Below are 18,081 nucleotides of genomic sequence, written 5' to 3'. Positions count from 1 at the left end.
GCTGCAGGTGAGCTTGCCATCCCACCCCGCTGGCCATGAGAAGTTGGGGCTCAGAGGCCACTGACATGTAGCTGCCGGTCACATGCGTCAGCCATGGCTCAGGGTTGAACCGGAGCTGAGACTTGGAGCACAGGCTCAGCTTTCCTCCAGATCCTCTCCCTGGGGGCGTGGGGTCCAGGCCCGGGCCTCCCCTCTCTGGTCTAGTGCCTGGCTGGGAAAACAGACCCCAGGCTGTCGGTGTTGAGCACACCCCTTCGTTCTGCTCCGTGTTCCCGCCTCCATCAGCTCCAGGGCTATTTCTTCTTTAATTGCTCCCTCTTTTCAGCTGCTGTGAAAAGGCAAGTGCTAATACGAAGGCAGAGTGTTGTGTTGTTTTGTTGTTTTGCTTTACTTCACTTTCCAAGGTGTCTCAGGGCGGGAGAGCACTCACAACTGGCCCGGGAGCCTGGTCAGACCTTCTCCCAGTCTGAGTCTCTGTGTCCTGGCCTGTCCACTCCTGTGAACTTCTCTACAGGAAGGGGCTTCTTTCTCTCTGTAACCGTGGCAGTCCCAGTCTTCAGGCTGAGCATCCCCGGGAGTTCCCCAACACACTCATTTAACAGTATACATTTATTGAGATTCCAGTGCCCCCCAGATAGGATCCTAGGTGCCAGGGGTGCAGCTGTGGCTGTCCTGCTGGCCAAGAGTCTGCCCTACTCACTCACTTCTGTGCTTTGTTTATGCCGCTCCAGTGTCCTGGCTTCCTCTCCTCACCTCTGCCCTACGGGTTCCTGTTTCCTCTTCAAGGCCCACTTCAAGCCCCTCCTGCCTTCTGAAGCTCTTTGCAAGCCCCCTCACACTGGCCTCTGTCTCCTGGGCTGACGTGGCACACCACTTCCCATTGGGTGGAATTCTCGGTGCTGTTTGCCTTGGGATCCTTCGGTAAGTGCATCTGTGGTCAGAGCCCAGCTGGCCTGATAGTACCACCCTGACCTTCACAGAGCTGCCAGCACCTGCCCAATGCCCCCCATACACCCTGCTTTCTTGAAAGCCGTGGCAGGCCCCTGATGAAGAAGACCAGGGTGGTCCCATATGCCTCTGAGCTCCTCTGGGTAGTCATGGCTGTGACTGGCACTGAGCCCACATGGGGTGCTAGATGGCTGAGTCTCGGGGTGAAGAAAGGCAGCCCTTCCTTGTGAAGGGCTGAGAGTAAGTCAGACACTGAGAATAAGTGATCGTTCATCTCCTGCACAGGGGGCTGAGGTTGGAAAGGGCAGAGGAGCAGGGCGTATTTTCAGCAATTCCTGACTCCAGAGGAGCCCTTGCTTGCAAAAGGTGGGTGCAGGGCAGAGGCTCTCCACTTGGCCTGGCTATCTCTGCATCTGCCTGATTCCCAGGCCAAGGGCCACTGCAGACCTGGTCTGCCTTGAGGAGGGGTACAACTGCTCAACCCTCCCTCCCCCCCCCAGCCCAAAGTTGAACTGGTTACCTTTCTGAGCAGCAGGGAGAGCCTCTGGCTTCTGATGTTTGCATTAACCCTGGGGTGGGGATAGAGCTTAGTGGGGAGGGTCCTGGCCCAGCCTGGCTGGTCACTTCCTTCCTGACTCCCCGCTCACAGGAAGGGGCGTTTCCTGCCATTGTCTCTGTGGAGGCTCAGCAAGGTCGCTGTCTCCAGCGGAGGAAGAGCCGATGACATGGGTGGCCCTCAGACCACAGCAGCAGTTGACACACACTTTCCGTCTCCACACCGTCCCCACTACTGTCCCCACTGCCATGCTGGCCTCCCCTCCAACCTGGGTGGAGGCCACAGTGGAGGCGGGGGCTCGTCATTTGCTTGTGGAGAGGGTGCACGGAGGGACCGGAACTGGAGCGCTGCAAGGAGGGTGGTTCCTTCCCTTTCCCCCACCCCCACAGTGCTTGGGGGAGACCTGAGCAGGACCTGGCCATCCAGACCTTCTCAGTCTCATCTCCCCCTCTTCTGGCCTGCCTCTGCCATTTGCATTCCATCTTCTGATGGGGTGCCCTGACGCCTCCACCCTGCTGCTAACTGTAGTGGGTTCCACCGTCCCTTCACACTCAGGCCTCTCTGCCCATGCAGGTGACCGGCTGGATGTGGTACTGAGGCTCCCCATTCTTCTCAGGAGCCCCTGGGAGCTGCTTCTTAGTTTGCCTGCCAGCGTGGAGAGCCATGAGCTTCCAAGACACGTAATTTTAACCAAGTGGCAGAAGCTCCACCTCTCGGGCTTGGTGTTTGCTTTCTGGTCCTGCTTACCTGCAGTTGGCACAGATATCCTCTGGCCTCTAGAGACCCGTGCCTAAGGGTGTTGGGCCCATGCCCCCATACAACAGATGAGAAGTTCCCAGACCCCTGGGGCTGCTCCTGGCTCTCCCTCCTGCTCCCCAGTGCTGCCCCCTGTGCTCCATCTTTGCCTCGTGTTTTCCTCGCACCTCCCCCACCCCAACACAGCAGAAGCAGATGCTTCACGGAGCCTGCGACTGGAACTGGTGCTCACCCCTCCTGGGCTTGGGGCCCATTGTCTCCATGTCTCCCCTCTCTTCCCCCCTTGGGGGGCCCTCACCCCTTCCTGGGCTGCAAGACTGCTGGAACAGCATTGTGGCGCCTGGGGATGGTGTCGAGTGTGGGGTACTGGGGGGCTCTGGCAAGCTGCCATGCAGGCAGGGGCATTGTGGCTTGAGATGGCATTTCCACAGTGTGACTGACCCCCTAGAAGGTCAGCAGACCCTCATTCAATGTGTATCTAGTGAGTGAGGTTGGGTGTGAAGGAGAAATGTGGCAGGCACAATTCCAGCCTTGGTCTCCTGGTGGGTCAGCCATACAACAAGGAGATACACAGTAAAGTCTGAACTCAGTGGTGATCAAAGCTCCCCATCAGGAAGAGAAACCCCTCTCAAACTGGGCCTTTAATCAAAGGCCTAAGAGAGGAGAGAGAAAGATGGAAGGTGGGGGACATTATCTCTGGGAGGAGCATCCCAGTAGCTGAGGGAGCACATGCAAAGGCCCTGGGGCAGGAGCTTGCCTGGGTGCCCACCTGGGGGAGTGTGGGGAAGAGGGTCAGTGGAAGGAGCCCATGAGCCCTGGTGCTTACAGGTCTGAGACTTGGGTCTGGTTTTTGAATGAGCTGTGACTGCTGACGCCTCAGAGGCAAGAAGGACCAGGACCTGACTTGAGCCGTTCAAGGATGGTTTCTGCATGCTGTGTTGAGAGCAGTCTGGGTGGTTGAAGGGAGAAGCAAGGAGATGAGTGGGGAGACATCAGCCACATCCTGTGGGGACCCAAAAGATCATCTAGTTTGACCTTTTCATCTAGGTTCCCTCCTGGGAAACTGAGGCCCAGTGAAGGAAGGTGCTCATGCAGAATCGCTGGCCGGCGGCAACATGGGGCCGAGACTTGGGCTTCTGGGTTCCAGTGTGTCTGCAGCTAAGCTGACATGCAGCTAAGGCATGGTGCCTGGCCCAAGGCTCTGGAGCTGAGCTGGAATTTTTTTTTTTTTTTTTTAATTTAAAAATTTTTTTTTTTAAAGATTTATTTATTTATTTGTGCATACAGAACTGGGGTACAGGTCAGAGGCTCAGGGGGCGGTGAGAGGCTTCACCAGAGACAGAGTGGGGAGCAGAACAGGCAGATTGACGAAGTACACTGCTGAGGGAAGCAGCGGGCGGGTCAGGAGAGGTCTGGCTCGCCATGTGGTCTCCTCCGGGGCAGGCGGCAGGCGGGGATCGAACTCATGCGGAAGTGGCTTCAGATTCTCAGTGCTGTGCTTTAACCCGCTGCGCCACCAGGGAGGGCCTGAGCTGGAATTTTGATGTCAGTGGGCTGAGTGTGAGCTCTTTGCAGACCAGAGCCAAAGCTCCCATGCGTTTTGCTGAAGTTTTATTTATCTTCTACGCAGTGCCAGGCGAGGGATGTAGAAGCCGCTTCGGGAAAGCAGCTGAGGACTCAGGGGAGACAGCCCAGGGAGGCCAGGGTGTGCAGAGGTGCTGGGTGGAGAGGCCTATGCTGAGGAGGTCCTGGGGCCAGCGGCTCCCTGGGGACCACTTTAAACCAGGAGCCCATTTCAGTCCCCCAGTCATCTCTTACTGTGAAAAGGGGAGAAGGGAGGGCCACTGGGGCCAGGGCCTCACTGCTGTCCAGCTGTGTCTTCACTCGGAAGCCCTGATGGCACCGCTGGGGCTTCCTGAGAGCCTGTTGGTGAAACTGAATGACCCAGTGTCTTCTTTAGACTCCTGGGCATGAGGGGAGTCCTAGAGGGACAGGTTCTTGCTGCCGCTCCTGTTGTTGGAGTAGAGTGTGTGGGCCAAAGGGCGGGGGGTGCGTTCCTTCTAGTCTCCCGCTGCCACATCCGGTCATGAGAAGGTGCTGTTGAGGGGTGATGGCCTGGAGGTTGCTCTCTTGACTGATGGACGGGCTGCTGATAGAAAGATCCTTGCTGCCCTGCTGGTGGTTTGCACCTTGGCCACCGCTGGTGCTGAGGCCCAAGGTGACAAGGTCTGGAGGTGGGGCCAGCTGTCAGGCCGGAGGCTGTGTGGCCCCTGTGCTTGTGGAAGGGGAGGGGAGGTGGGGGGACAATAAAGGCAAGGCCCCTGCGCTCCGGAGGCTCCAACCCCCGTGGGCTCCAGACCTGCCTGATGCCGCCGTCCTCACTGGAGACTTCCCAGCATCTCTGCAGGGATTCCCTTCTTATCGTGCTCTGCAGCGAGCAGAGCTTGCTTCGTGGAGGTTTCTGGGAGTGCCCCTGGGAGGCGTGGCCCCTGGACCGAATGATCGTTGGGCTCTGCTGCCTGTTGGAGGGAAGAATCTGTGAGGGCTGTGCTGTGAGGGGCGGGGGTAGCATGACCTCCTCTTCCCTCCCCTGCTGCTGCTTCACTGTGGTCCTGGCTGGCTTCCTGCCCGCTCCCAATCTCATGAAGTCACAGGCGTCCTAGGACTGTGGTCACAGAGTCCTGGCACTTCACTGCAAGCAAGTTTGTTAAATGGAAGCAAACTGAGTTGTGATGTCCCCCTGCAGCCGCCCCCCACGCCACCCCCTGCCAGCAGAGGCCCCATGGTGTGTGGGTATGTCCGTGTCTGGCAGAAAGCCCAGGACTCCTGTGTGTGATGTTGGAAAAGCCCCAGGACCGGGGACCTTGAGGCTATGGAAGCACAGCGCAAGGGAGGACATACCTGCTCCAGGTGAGGAAGTTGGCCTCAGTCTTCCCTGCAGCTCCTGAGTCCTGTGGGTGACACAGGAGGCAGGGGACGGGCCTGGCTTGGAGTTTGAACGCCATGGTACCGCGACCGTGGTGCCCAGTCTCCTCCCCAGCCTGAGCTCCGTCTCACTGCCCTTGACCCTTCTCTAGTACAGCTGGGACTTCTTGTCCTTCCCCAGACAGATCCTGCACTTTGAGTTCTAAATGCACAGGCCCATGCTGTTCCTCTGCCTTCCTCTCTTAACCCTTCATAAACTCCTGTGCATCCTACAAAACCCATGTGGAATGCCCCCGTTTCTGTAACAGCTTGGCTATCGGGCCAAGCTGCCTTTTCTCTGCTCTTTGTCATGCCCCTGTTAACACACTATGTTCTGTGTCTGCTCTCCTGCCGGAGGGTGAGTCCAGGGTGGGGTAACTGGTTCACTTAAGGTCCTACCTCTTCTTCCTGGCCAGCCAGGTAGTCTCTGAGCTGCCCTCCCTTTCAGGAGGTGAGGAGGGTCGGGGTAAGTGGGAGCTGGTGTGCGTCCTGCCACTGTTCACTGTGCCTATGCCCAGGTGTGGGGGGAGTGTGGGGAGGGATATGACCTTGGCAGATGGGCCACCTGCTTTTGTGAGCACATGCCAAGACTAGGCAGGCCTCTTGCCTGCTCCCTGTGATTCTCTGTGCCATCCCTGAGCCGGGTGGGCTGCTCTGATCTGCCGCTGGCATCCGTTGGGGACCGTGTCCCCTTTGGTCTCTCCGAAGCCCAGCAGCTGTGATGTGTGGTTTGGTTTGTATCCCATCATCACTACAGAGGACAGTCGCTCTAAGAGACAGGGATTATGTTGTTACCGTCAGGCTGCAGCTTCCTTCCCAGCCCCGTCCAGCTGTCTCCTGTTCCCCACGGCAGGAGGCAGATGCAGGGGCCGAGGTCAGGTCGGGAGCTGGGGACCTGGCCGTCACTTTCACGTGAATGTCTCCCAGGCTATTTCTGGCCATGCCATTATCTCAAAGTCTTCAGGGGATAAATATAGTCACGAATTGAAAAGCCCCAGTGGCAGGAAAGCAGGCAGGCAGCGCTGGAGAGCGTGCGGCCGGGGTGCTTGGCTATAAATAAGCTGCTAGAACATCTCCCAGCCACGCTGCCACCACTGCCGCTGAGCTTGTTTCGGAAAGACAGATTTCCCCCCAGCGTCCCTCCAGCGCATGCCTGTGCCGGGGGCCAGTGGCAGAGGAGCATGGGAGGAAGGTTCTGGGGCAGAGCCTGCAGCATGGACTGGCCAGCCCCACCTCACACAGCAGCTTACAAAACAGAAGGCAGAGCCCTGGCCGGGGCCTTGGGGATGCTTCATGGAGGATGCAAGTGGCCTGGGCGTGCCCCCAGGTCAGTGTCCCCAGGTCCAGCTCTTCTTGCAGAAGGCCAGCAGAGAGGGTCCGGCCTGGGTGATTCTTAGGCCCGGCAGCAGGCTCTTCCCAGCTCTGCCCTTCCTGAATCCACCCTTTCGCAAGAGCACAGCTTTGTTTCCTTTGGCTTGCTCGTCTTTGCGGCTCAGCCACAGCCTGGCAACCCTGTTTTCCCAGCCTTTACCCCTTCCCAGTGCCCGGCCCCTCCACCTCCCGTGCTTGACCCTCCTCTTCTTCCTCCCTTCACCCCTCTTCCCCTTCCATCTTTGGGCCATCCCCTCCTAGCTGGGGCTGGCACCTGAGAGAAGGACCAGAGCCCAAGGAGATTTCTCAGAAGAAGGTATAGACACCGGTAACCTGGCAGGAACCGTGATAGATGCTGCAGTCCTAGGAGGAGGCTCCTGTAGGCCCCGTTTCCATCTTGGGTCTGGGGTACCATTTGTGCTGGGCAGCCACAGCCACATGTGTCAGCATCGCGTCCACAAACAGCACGCGGCTTGTACAGGTGGGGGTGGGTGCGCTGCCAGCCCCTCAGAGGAGTCTGAGCCTCTGCTGCCATGAGCCCCCCATGGCCCTCCCGCTCTCCTCAGAGTCCCTGCCTTGAGAATGGGCTCGCAGCCGCGGGCCTGAAAGGGGCCCAGTTTGGTCCCCACTGCCAGGAACCCATCAGCTGTGGGGGAGGCGGGGAGGGGAGCAGTCAGTGAGCAGCCAGTCAGTGTGCTGTGCTTCATGCCCAAGATGGGACTGGGCCTGGACCCTGCAGAATGCCCCGTTTACCTCCACAGACAGTGGGGTTGCGTGCCCGTGAGGGGTGGCCTTCAGGTGGTGGGAACAGCCTGTGCAAAGGCCCAGAGGCTGGAGGAGGCTCTGTGGGTTCCTGTCTGTGAGTCTGGGAGAGAGGCTGAGCCTGGGATAGGAACTGTGCTTGGGGGCTTGCGTGCTGGTTGAAGAGCTTGGATGTCATTTTGAAAGATTGGGGGGGGTAGCACTGAGGGGCTTTATCAGGGAACTGTCACAGGATGTGTGTATTAGGGAAAGTCACATGACTCCATGCAGATGACAGGCCGGAGGCGGGGGGTGGGCAGACTGGTGGCAACATCACGATGTCTTACTTTGTTGAATACCTGCAAGGTTTTTTCGGTTTCAGCTAAGCCTGTGGGACGGAGGCATGTGGGGGCCTGGGGAAGGAGGACTTCTAACGATGGCAGTGCTGGGCTGCTGTGGGCCGCAGGTGCACACGCAGCCTTCACTCACCCCTATCACTCCAGGGCGACCTGAGGAAATCAGCCATGGAGCGACATGAATCCAGGGGAGCAGCCTCTGACCAGCCCTGGACCCTACTCTGACCCCACTTAGCAGCTGTGGGAGGCATGGTTGCATGTCCTTAGAGCTCCCAGCTGCACTTTCTCTCTTTTGCCTTGATGCCGGGCTGTGCTGTTTGCACCAGTGTCCTGAGAAAGAATATAAGGGAAAGCATGTGTTGCGGAAAGATAAATACTTTTGTGGATGTGAACCCCAGAACCCAGGAGTTGTTCTGGCTGTAAACTTCCCATGAGCTTGGGTCCTGTGGGTGTCCGGTGACAAAGAGGGAGGCGAAAGGACAGGGCTGAGGGAAGGTGCCGCATTTGTTAAGAGAATGAGTCAGAAGTTGGGGTGTTGCTGTGAAACCCATGCAGAGAAGGAGCCGGTGGAGCCAGGGATCTCCGGGGCCTGTGTCCATGTGGGTCCTGTCTCCTTGCCCCCGGGACCAAGGAGAACTTCTCTATGCCTGACACTCCTGCTGCCTCATGTGGGCCTCCACACCTGGCTGTTCCCTGTGGACACCAACAGGTGTCCTGCAAGTCAGCCCAGCTGGCCTCACTACTGGGCTTAGGAACCCCGTAGGTGAAGGGCCACATCTCACACATCTGCCCCACTTCACGTACAGGCTGCAAGAAGTGCCCCCCACCCGTGGCCTATGCTTCTTTCCAGCTTGGACAGAGTTGGGGTTCACACCATCCTTTCTTCCTCAGGTCTGGTACTTTGCTAGGATGGCTCCCAGGAAGCAGGGCAACATTGCTAGTGTTGACTGGCTTATTAGGAAGGACCCGGTAACAGGCAGATGGAGAGGCACGCTGGTTGGGGTTCAGAGGTCCCCAGTGCAGGAGCTTCTGCTCCAGTGGAGTTGGGACAGGCCACCCTCTGGGATGTGCTCATCAACCCAGAAATGCTGCAAATGCCATTTGGTGTCCTTAGGGACCCATGAATCAGTGACCTCTGGTGGTTTGTTCAGCTCCAGTCCTGCTCCCCTCCTGAAGTTCAGGGGTTGGGTACGTTCCAACCCTCTAATCTTGCCTTGGTCTCTGTGGCATCCAGCCCCTCCTGCTGCACAGCCCTGCCATCTCATTAGCTTGAGACACTCCCACTCAGGAAATTACAAGGGTCTCAGCTACCATGCGTCAGGAAATGCAGACCCAATATATATTCTTATATCACAGTGTTGGGGAAACTGGCCACCTGGGAAGCTGAGGGGTGATGTGTACGCAGAAGTAAACAAGACTCTGGGACAGAGCATGGCCTTGACCCATGTGCTAGGGTTCTGCTGGACCCCCTCTGAGGTTGTCCAGGTACATATGAAAGTCACTTCCCTCCCCACGTAGGCATGAAGTCTGGCACTGCCTTGGATTGGGGACCACAGAGGCGTTCTCTACCTTCTTCCTGTTTGTCCTCTGCCCCGCTAATGTCTAAGCTTTCTGGCAGGCCTAGCCCCCACCTCGGCCCTTCAGCTCCCTCCGCCATAGCTGAGTGGATGGGCAGTTTGCAGCCCTGGGGTCCCCCTAGTGAGCTTCTGGGCCCACCAGGCAGAATGGGCACCATTGAGTGTTGCCTTTAGGATTGGTGCCAGAATGAAGGGAAACCAGCCCAAGCTGGTAAAGGGATATGCACCCCCTTTTTCCCATTTCAGCCACCATCCACGGGGAAACCAAGGCTCAGGCAGGCTGGACTGCCCCTTTCGGGGCCTCTGCTGTTCTCAGACCAGAGATTCCTTGGCCCTACCTAGGGGCTTTACTGTGGGCAGTGGGGCAATAGGGCTCCTCTGGTCAGAGGTCAGCTTTTAGCAGACAACCTTGAACGTGAACAACTTTAAATGGGCTCCAGTATGCTACTGCCAGGTCCAGCCCAGCATGTGTCTTGTCGGTTCAGTAGTTAGGGGGCCTGGGCGGACCAGCCGCTCAGCCTGCCAGTTCTCTCCTTAGCCCCATGTGGAGGAGGCTTTGGGAGGCCCAGGCTGACCGGACCACCCCACACACTGCTTGAGGGGTATCAGAAGCCTTCTCGGAAGCCCAGCCTCAAGGCCAGGAGGTCTCAGTTCCTGGGACTGGTGGTGAGGGGCCATATCCAGGCCGCTGCCTGGACCCACCCAGGGATAACAACAAACGCTCTGGGCAGCAGAGGTAAAATCCGCAGTTGGGCCTCAGCATCTGAAGACCGTCTGGGTGGTGGTGTCTCATTCCTGTTTCAGGGCTCAGGGTCTTTGATTTAGTCCAAATGGCTGTCACCTGCCTCCTGGGTGTGGCCCCTTGGGTATGGCTGTGGGGAGGGGAGGAGCTATAATGGTACCCGGAAATGGAGGGTACGCCCTTTCTCAGTTTTTTTCTCAATAGCAGCCACAGCCCATGGGATCCACGCCCTCAGGGTGAGTAGGGTGGTGGCTGTCAGTCTGGGCAGGAGCTGGCAGCTGCCACCAGAATCAGGTTAGGATGTCTTCATTACTGCCTGAGGAGCCCCTGGCAGTCACCCCACCCTAGCCAACCCCCCCTTCGTCCCCCAGCTCCAGCAGCCGCATGCCTGCTTCTCGTCTTTCTGCCTTGGCCTGTCTGGACATTTCGAGCCATGGAGTCCTGCTCTGTGTGGCCTTTGTGTCTGGCTCTGCTCACTTAGCATCCTGTTATGAAGCTTATTCCTGTCGGGGCCTGGATTTCAGCCTCATTCCTTTTCACACTGAATCCTGTCTCAGTGCCTGGATGCACGCAGACCATCCTTCCACCCCTTGTTCTGATGGGGTGACTGACCCACTCAGACACGCAGCGGAGGCTGGCAGCGTGCACCGAGGCCCCAGGAGGGCAGGAGTGGCCGAGAGCCGAGGGCAGCACATGGCTCCTGTGCAAGGATAGCAGGAAAGTGGTGAGAGAGGGTCCCTGGCTGACTTCCTGGCACTTTGCTCTTCTCTTCCTGTGTGCTGGGGAGGTGCGGGGCAGCATGGGAGGAGCCGGAGCCCTCGTCTGGCAACCAGGGCCCTGGTTTGGCTTGTGGGCGCAAGTGCAGGCATGTGTGTCCAAGGCCCTGCGCGGTGGGCAAGACCCTAAGCCTCGAGGAGCCTGGCGGGTACATCCCAAAGGATCCCAGATTAGCTTCTGGTCTTTCTGCCTTTCTGCCGTGCATCACAATCCAGGGATTAGGAGTTGGATCTTGCTTTAATTGTTCTGACTCTTCAGACAGTGACTTGTAGTTCTGCTTCAGGCTGCATGTGGTGGTTTTCCCTGGAGGAGCCTGCAGGAGCCCACACTTCTATGCTCCACAGACCACACCCCTGCAGCCAGGCTGACTCTCTGGTCCAGAGACTGCAGGGGCATGGGGGTCACAGGAACGATTCTGTAGCAGCCAGGTGGGGCCTGTCCCCCACCCCAGGTACTATGTAGGGTCCCCTCAGTCTCCCAGACAAAGCTAGAGGAGGCGGCATCTTGGAGAAAACCCCGCGTCCACTGTCTCCCGTTGGGGGAAGCAAGGCCCGTGGGAGGCTTTGTGGTCTTATTGGATCTTCACCCCCTCACTGCCCCATCCATAATCCTGTGAGTGGGGAGCAGGTGGATGAGGGCTCCCAGGCTCAGGGATGAGCTTGACTGTGTATGGGTGTGTGTGTGTGTCTTTCCTTCCAGATAGGGGGCCCTATCCTCTCTGTAGAAACTTGAGGCAGGTGGTGATTAGCTCTCCGGGGCCATGTGGGGACTGAGCTTTCTGGCTTGGGCAGCCAGCTTCTGGGTGATGACAGGAAGGTGTCTGGATGAGGGTGGCCGGCCAGATGATGACACCCCTTGTTTCTAAAATTAGCACACAGCCCCTCGAGTTGTATCTCAGGGCCACCTCTGGCCCGGAGGCCTGGGCAGATGATGATGCTGGTTTCCATTCTCCCTCCAACCCCACCCCCAGTGCAGGGAGAAGTAACCAGTGTGGAGAGCCATCTGCCCTTTGAGGCAAAGGTAGATTTAAGGACTTAATTTTTCCCCTTCTACGGTGGTAAGAACAAAGTAGGAAAATAGATAAGCTGCTGCCGGTTTCACCGTGAGAGAGGAGATGGCTCCAGCAATTACAGCTGAGTCCCTGGCTCCCCAGTGGCTGTGAGTCACACGGGGGGGTCACTGATCACCAGGGCCTCCCAGGGAGGGGTCTGCAGGATGGTGCTCCTGTTGTGAAGGGCTGGCGGCCCAGTGGGACAGCAAGGCAGTAGCCATGTGAGTGGCCCAGCCCCGGGCAGTGTCTCTGAGCTGTCTGCTGGGCACTGGCAACCACTCCCTCCCCGGCCTCACCACTCCCCGCCAGTGCCCAGGACAGTGGACGTCAGGCTCATAAGTGTTGTGAAGCGCCAGCTGCAGGTGTTTACCAAGTGTTGGCCTCATGCTGGCCATGCCAGGTGCTTCCCTCCGTGGGCTCCTGCCACCTCTGCAGCTGCCCAGCCCTGCTGTGCTCTCCTGTGCAGGGCCGCAGAGGAGGCAGGTCCCTGGGCTGCTCCCTCTGGCTGTTCCTGGTGGTCTTGGGGGGCTCAACAGCTGCTGGGCTGTCCCCACAGGAGGAGTTAGTTCCTTTGCAGTCTTGCATACTACCCCTGTCAAAGCAGATAGGAAGGCCAGACTCCACGGACAGCTGGGGAGGGAAGGAGGTGGTCTAGACCAACGTAAAGAACTTCTGAGACCCCAGGGCTGCCCAAGCTGGAGGGGGTGGAGCGGGGTTGCTAAGCTGCTTCTGGAAAGCCAGGTGGCCACAGCCGTCCTCTTCAGGCCTGGCCCGCCCTCCCTGGGGAGCCAGAGCCCCATCATGCGCCACCCCAGCACCTCCCTGGGAGGATCTGGAGATGTGGTCAGTACCCTCTTGCCAACAGCCAGTGCTAACTTGTCCTGTGCGTTGGTGACACCCAGGTGGCTCTGCCAGCCCTAGCCAGGACTCCAGACGCTGCTGGACTGGCCAGCATCTTACCTTTGCAAGGCCTGAGCTGGAACCCCCAGCTGAGCCTTGCATGGGCAGTGTCCTCTGCTTCCAACAGCAGCGTTGCAGGGCAGTCTGTCAAGCAGTCCTTGGTGACTGACACAGAACCTCCTGCAGGCTTGGCTCCCCTCTCCTGCGCCTCCCACCCTCACCATTGTCTCCTCTGCACTGGCCCCTCCAAGTGGGGGACCCTACACTGGGGGCAGTGATGCCTCCACACAGAGTGCTGTGGTCCCGCCCCCACTCTGCATTTTGGCCTGAACCAAAGGCTGGGTTTTTGGGCTGATGGGGGTTGGCAGGCAGGGGAGAGGGAGGTAGGGGGAGCTCCAGCTTTTCCAGCAGCCCCCGTGCTCATGCCAACCTTCTCCAACTTGGCTTGTGTGTGTGTGGGGGGGTTTCCTGTCAGCATGGGGGAGGAAGATTGTTCTGGCTTCTCCACTTTCTTCCCCTCTTTCCTCCCTCAATTTCAGCCTCACAGACCACCTGAGATCTTTCTGGGACCTCCCTCCCACCGGGGTCTGTCCTACACTAGCAGAAAGGAGGTGTTGAGGTGTGGGAGGAGCAATACAGCCAGAGGAACGGTCACACCTGGGGACCTGGTCCTTGTTTGCGTCACTGACCACAGACCGGGCCAGCCATTGCCCTGCTCCCCACCCTGGGGACCCAGCCCACAAAGCCAGGACCCGCCCCTCTCAACACAGCCAGTGTGGCTCCCTCCATCATGTGTCCACAATCAATGCTCCTCCCTTGAAACCAGCGCCTGGTGTTTACAGAATCTGTGGGGATGAGCGGCCAGACCAACACCCTTAGGAGTCAGAAATGTTAGAGATGAGCCCCCAACCCAAACCAGCTTCCTGGGCGGGGGGTTGGTTTCTGGGGGCTGTCATTTTCTTGTCCACATTAGGAGACAATGTTTGAACCAAGCCCCACTGTTTCTGACCCTGCACCCTGGGGCCCCTGGCTGCCTGATTTCACAGGGGCCACCAGTTGAGGATGGGCGCTGGGCCAGGCAGCCTGGCACCTTGACTCCCATGCCCACCACAGCTGCACCTGAGAACTTCTTTCAAATAAATGTGTGGTTGTTTCTGGCATTTTGTGCCCTGTTCATTTTGAGTTTTTTTTTTTTTAAATTGAATAGTTGCAGGCATGCGGGAGACCAGGAAATCAGTGTCCCTGCCCTTGGCTGTTGATTGGGGGGTAGGTGGAAAGGGTGCAGCAAGGGGATGGAGGCTTATGCCTGGAGGCAAGGTGGAGGGTGTTTCTAAAGGAGGTGTAGTGGAGACCCGTGGGTAATTCTTGATGGACTTATAATCTCATTCCTTCGTAAAACAAGAGGTGACAGGAAGAGTCCTGTGTCCAACTTAGTTTGATCTGCTTGGTTAGTACCATGTCTTGTGAAATCTGCACATGCTTTTTTTGGGTATTAGTTTATTTTTACATATTTTTGTGCATTTTTTCATTTCAGTTGCAATCCCCTTGGGTTTCCCATCACCAAATCACCCATGGAAATCTGCACATGCTTTTAAAAAGCTTTCTTTCTCTTTTATTATCTAGGCATTCATTCATCATAAACTCATCAGGACTCTAAAATTTTTGCTTTTTTTACTGAAGCACAACAAATGTGCAGGCAGTGTGTGAATAGTATGTGTGCTGCAGCAGACTTTGTACAGATTAACCGTACAATTAGTGGAATGTCACCAGGCCCCAGGAGCCCCCACCTCTGCTACCAGGACATCTTCCACCAACCAGCCTCTCTTCTAAAGCCATTAACAGTCTCTGAGCAGCGCTGTGTGCTGGCATCAGCTTCAGCACACCTAATGAAATCCTTCCTGGGTGCACTGGTGGGCTAAAAGCAGCAAAGAAAATAAGCAAGGGCATAGACTAGAGTGAAGATGGCGACAGTGGGAGGTCTGGATGGGATGGTCGGAGAGGACGTCGCTATAGGAATCTAAATAAATTCAGGAAGCAAGTCAGGTGACATCTGAGAAAGAGAGAGCAGCAGGTGCAAAGGTCCTAAGGTAGACGTGTGCTTGGCAAGTTCAAGGAACAGCAAGGAAGCCAGTGTAGCTGGAAACAAATGAAGGAAGAAAAGTGGTTGGAGGCAATAGAGTTGGGAGCTCCATCATGGAGGACTGAAGACTGTGGACTGATCCTGTGTGGGCAGGGAGCTGGTGGAGAATTTCAAGGTAGAGGAGTGACTCGGCTTTATTTGCATTTACATTTTAAAATGCTTGTGTTGGTCACCCCATGGAGACTGGAGCAGAAGCAGGGGGCCAAATTCAAAATTCTGTGTTACAGCAGCATATGGCACTTACTTACAAGACTTGTAGATAATGGCTTGGTAAGTTTTGTAAAGAAAACTAGTTGGAAGCAGCTTGTCCTTTAGCAGCGCACACAGAATCCCCATCAGTGTGCAGGGCCACCCCCCCTCCCCACTCTGTGTCTCGCCACAGGCCCCGCCCTTCCCTATTGTGCTTACTGTGGGTCTGAGGGAGTTAATAAAATACACTGGGTGCAGCTGGGCTGGGTGGGACTCAGTGAGCCCCTCATGGGCCTGACCTCTGAGAGGAGCAGGCTGGTCCTGCCACACTATGGGTTTCCCCAAGGGAGCTGCCCGGTGGCCTTTCCCTCTGGCTTCCAGGGTCAGAGTGATTCAGGCCGGGCCCTACCCTTCCCTCTGTGTTCCTGTCTCAGCCTCCTCCCTCTTGCCCTCATGCCTCCCTCCTTCCACATTTCTCTCTGATGACAAGTGCAGCTCCTGAAAGCCACTTGGCCTCTCAGCTGTGTGACCAGAGACAAGTCACCAGCCTTTCTGCCCCAGGGCCAGAACCTAGCCCCACTGCCTGAGCTTTCGGCAGATGATGATCTCAGTCCTTCCCACCCATTACCCTCCGGCCTGGTCCTGGCCCCACGCAGAAACCGTGCCAGGGTCTTCTCTCTTCATCCTCACAGAGTCAGTTTCTATCCCCTTTTTGTAGGTGAGAAAGTTGAGGCTTGGAAGGATGAAGGAACTTACCGAGGCCCACGAACCTCTCCTCTCCAGCAGGGAATAGTGTAGCTCAAACCAGCCTGCATGGTCCCAGCACCCTTCCCTGCATCTTTCTGCCTCTGCAGCAACCCGAAAGGGAAATACAGCTCAGGCACAGCCAGTGCAAAGGCCCTGAGGTATCTTCTGGGCCTTCTTAGCCTCTGCCTGTCCTTTCGTCTCATGGGCCATTAAGGGCACAGGGAATCCCGACTCGGTAATGCTGGCAACACAGCTTTGTCTGCAGGCCCCTGAGCTTCCACCTACCTCCCACCTACCAGAGTGACTGAGGACTTGAGATCTGATGCGGACCAGGAGCACCTTGCAGGTCACCATGGAGCTATTGACCCCCTCAGATCATCACATAGCACTTTAGAGAGTGATTTTTTTTTTAAAGATTTACTTATTTATGCATACAGAACTGGGTACAGGCCAGAGGTGCAGGAGCAGTGAGAGGATTCACCAGAGACAGAGTGGGGAGCAGAATAGGCAGATCGATGAAGTACACTGCTGAGGGGAGCAGCGGGTGGGTCAGGAGAGGTCTGCTGCGCCATGTGGGTCACCTCCAGGGTGGGGATTGAACTCATGCTGAAGTGGCTTTAGCTTCTGAGTGCTGTGCTTTAACCCACTGCGCCACCAGGGAGGGTTTCTGAGAGTGGACTTTTTATGTTTCTTTTGTGCATGTGGCCCGACACACCATAGCACCATTTTAACCATATCTGGTGTGCAGTTCCATACATCAGGTGCAGCAATAGTCACTCAGCCACTGGCACTCTCCATTCTCAGAACTTTTGTCATCATCTGAACAGAAAATCCCCACCCCCTCCATGAAGTCTTCTCCCTCACAGCCAGGGTCAGGCAGCCCCAGCATGCCAGGGCCACCTGTTTACATTTCTCAGGTGGGTGCACTGTGAACCCAAGCTCCCCTGCAGGCACCTCACTTCAGGCACCACTGGGGTGCGGGTATATGTGGAGGCCTCCAGCCTTAGCCCCCTTCTTCTCTTGTGCCCTGGACCCCAGTTCCCTGTGCTGGCTAAACCAACCCCCCTTGCCGGCCCTGCGCTGACCCTTGTGTGAGTCTTGACTGGGGACTGGCAGGGGAGGAGGAGGCCCCTTAGCCTAGGACTTTTTTATTTATTAAAAATTAATTAAGGGGCTCTGATGTATCAGGACTTAAGTGGAGATGACAGGTCACGTGATCTCTGAAAGCACAGGGCTGGTAATCCATTTAAAAAAACATTTTCTTCTTCTTTTTAATTTAATGGAGGAAATCATTAGCTGGGAAATTGGTAGGACTGATTTATTCCTGATTTGGGGAGGGGGAGTGGGAGAGAAAATCTGCTCTAATTGCCACTTGTTCTAGAAATATGTCAGCAAAACATTCCCATTAGTTGGGCCTGCCCTGGCCGGGTGGTGGATCCCACCCAGCTCTCTCAGACCTCACCGTGGGGTGGGGCGGAGGACTCCTCTGGACCCAGGTGGGTGGGGGTGTTGTGGCAACAGATCTGAGCTCCCTGCAGACCTGCCTTGGCCACCTGGGCCTTGGCTGTCTCTGGTGGGTGGGGGCCATGGGGGGTTGTTACCCTTGAACCCGGGGTCTCATGCTCAAGCCCTCATTCAAAGGACCCCCCATCTGGGAAAAAGGACTCCGTGCCTCTTGGGCTCTATGCGGCTCCAAAGGGAGGCAACTTGTTCACCCTAAAAATAACCAAACATACAGCCTCAACATGCAAATGTTTTCGTATCTGTGGGTCAGATAATTTAAAGGAACAGCACTTTTTCTGCTATACATGCTGTTTGTTTTCCTGGAGCAGGGAGAAGCTCTTCTGGGGTCTGGTCCCCCTGCTCCTCCAATTTGAGATCTGGCTGGGCATGGAGGCCCTGTCAGTGTTCTGCTGCTGCCCTCTGCACCGATGCCTTCTGCCTTGGGACACCCTGAGTCTGGTGGGGGTAAACCCCCTAAGACTCCCAACAGGCCTGGAGCATCCCCTGTTGGGCAGAGTGGGCTGGCTAGGGGCCTGGAGAGCTGTCCCCCACTTCTGACTCCTGGTTTGGCAAGGGGGTCTGCCTCACATTTATTTTCCAGGCTCACCTGGCCCAGAAACATGGGTAGACTAGTTCTCAGAGAGAAGGAGACTATAAATAGGCAGGCAGGATGTGGGGAAGGTGAAAGGCAAGGGCCCGCCAAGGCTGCACGCCCTGCCCCCAGCAGAGGCTGCATCCTTGCCCCTCGGGGAGAGCAGCAGGT

The 18,081-nt window shown here is 56.9% G+C and overlaps 1 protein-coding gene across 2 annotated transcripts in view; it reads left to right on the top strand.

Annotated features, from left to right (window-relative positions):
- The first annotated feature begins 743 nt into the window (after nt 1-743).
- PITPNM2 (phosphatidylinositol transfer protein, membrane-associated 2) overlaps nt 744-18,081 on the top strand; it is an 85,296-nt gene continuing 67,958 nt past the window's right edge. For both annotated transcript variants that reach the window (XM_012730988.1, XM_012730987.1), the window contains exon 1: nt 744-921. The gene's annotated coding sequence lies outside the window, so the exon portion shown is untranslated. The remainder of the gene's footprint in view (nt 922-18,081) is intronic.

This window comes from Condylura cristata, unplaced genomic scaffold, assembly GCF_000260355.1.
Source record: "Condylura cristata isolate star-nosed mole 26May11 unplaced genomic scaffold, ConCri1.0 scaffold00029, whole genome shotgun sequence".
NCBI classification, from domain to species: domain Eukaryota; kingdom Metazoa; phylum Chordata; class Mammalia; order Eulipotyphla; family Talpidae; genus Condylura; species Condylura cristata.
Note: the sequence above shows the minus strand (reverse complement) of the source record. Positions and strands in the feature narration are given on the sequence as shown.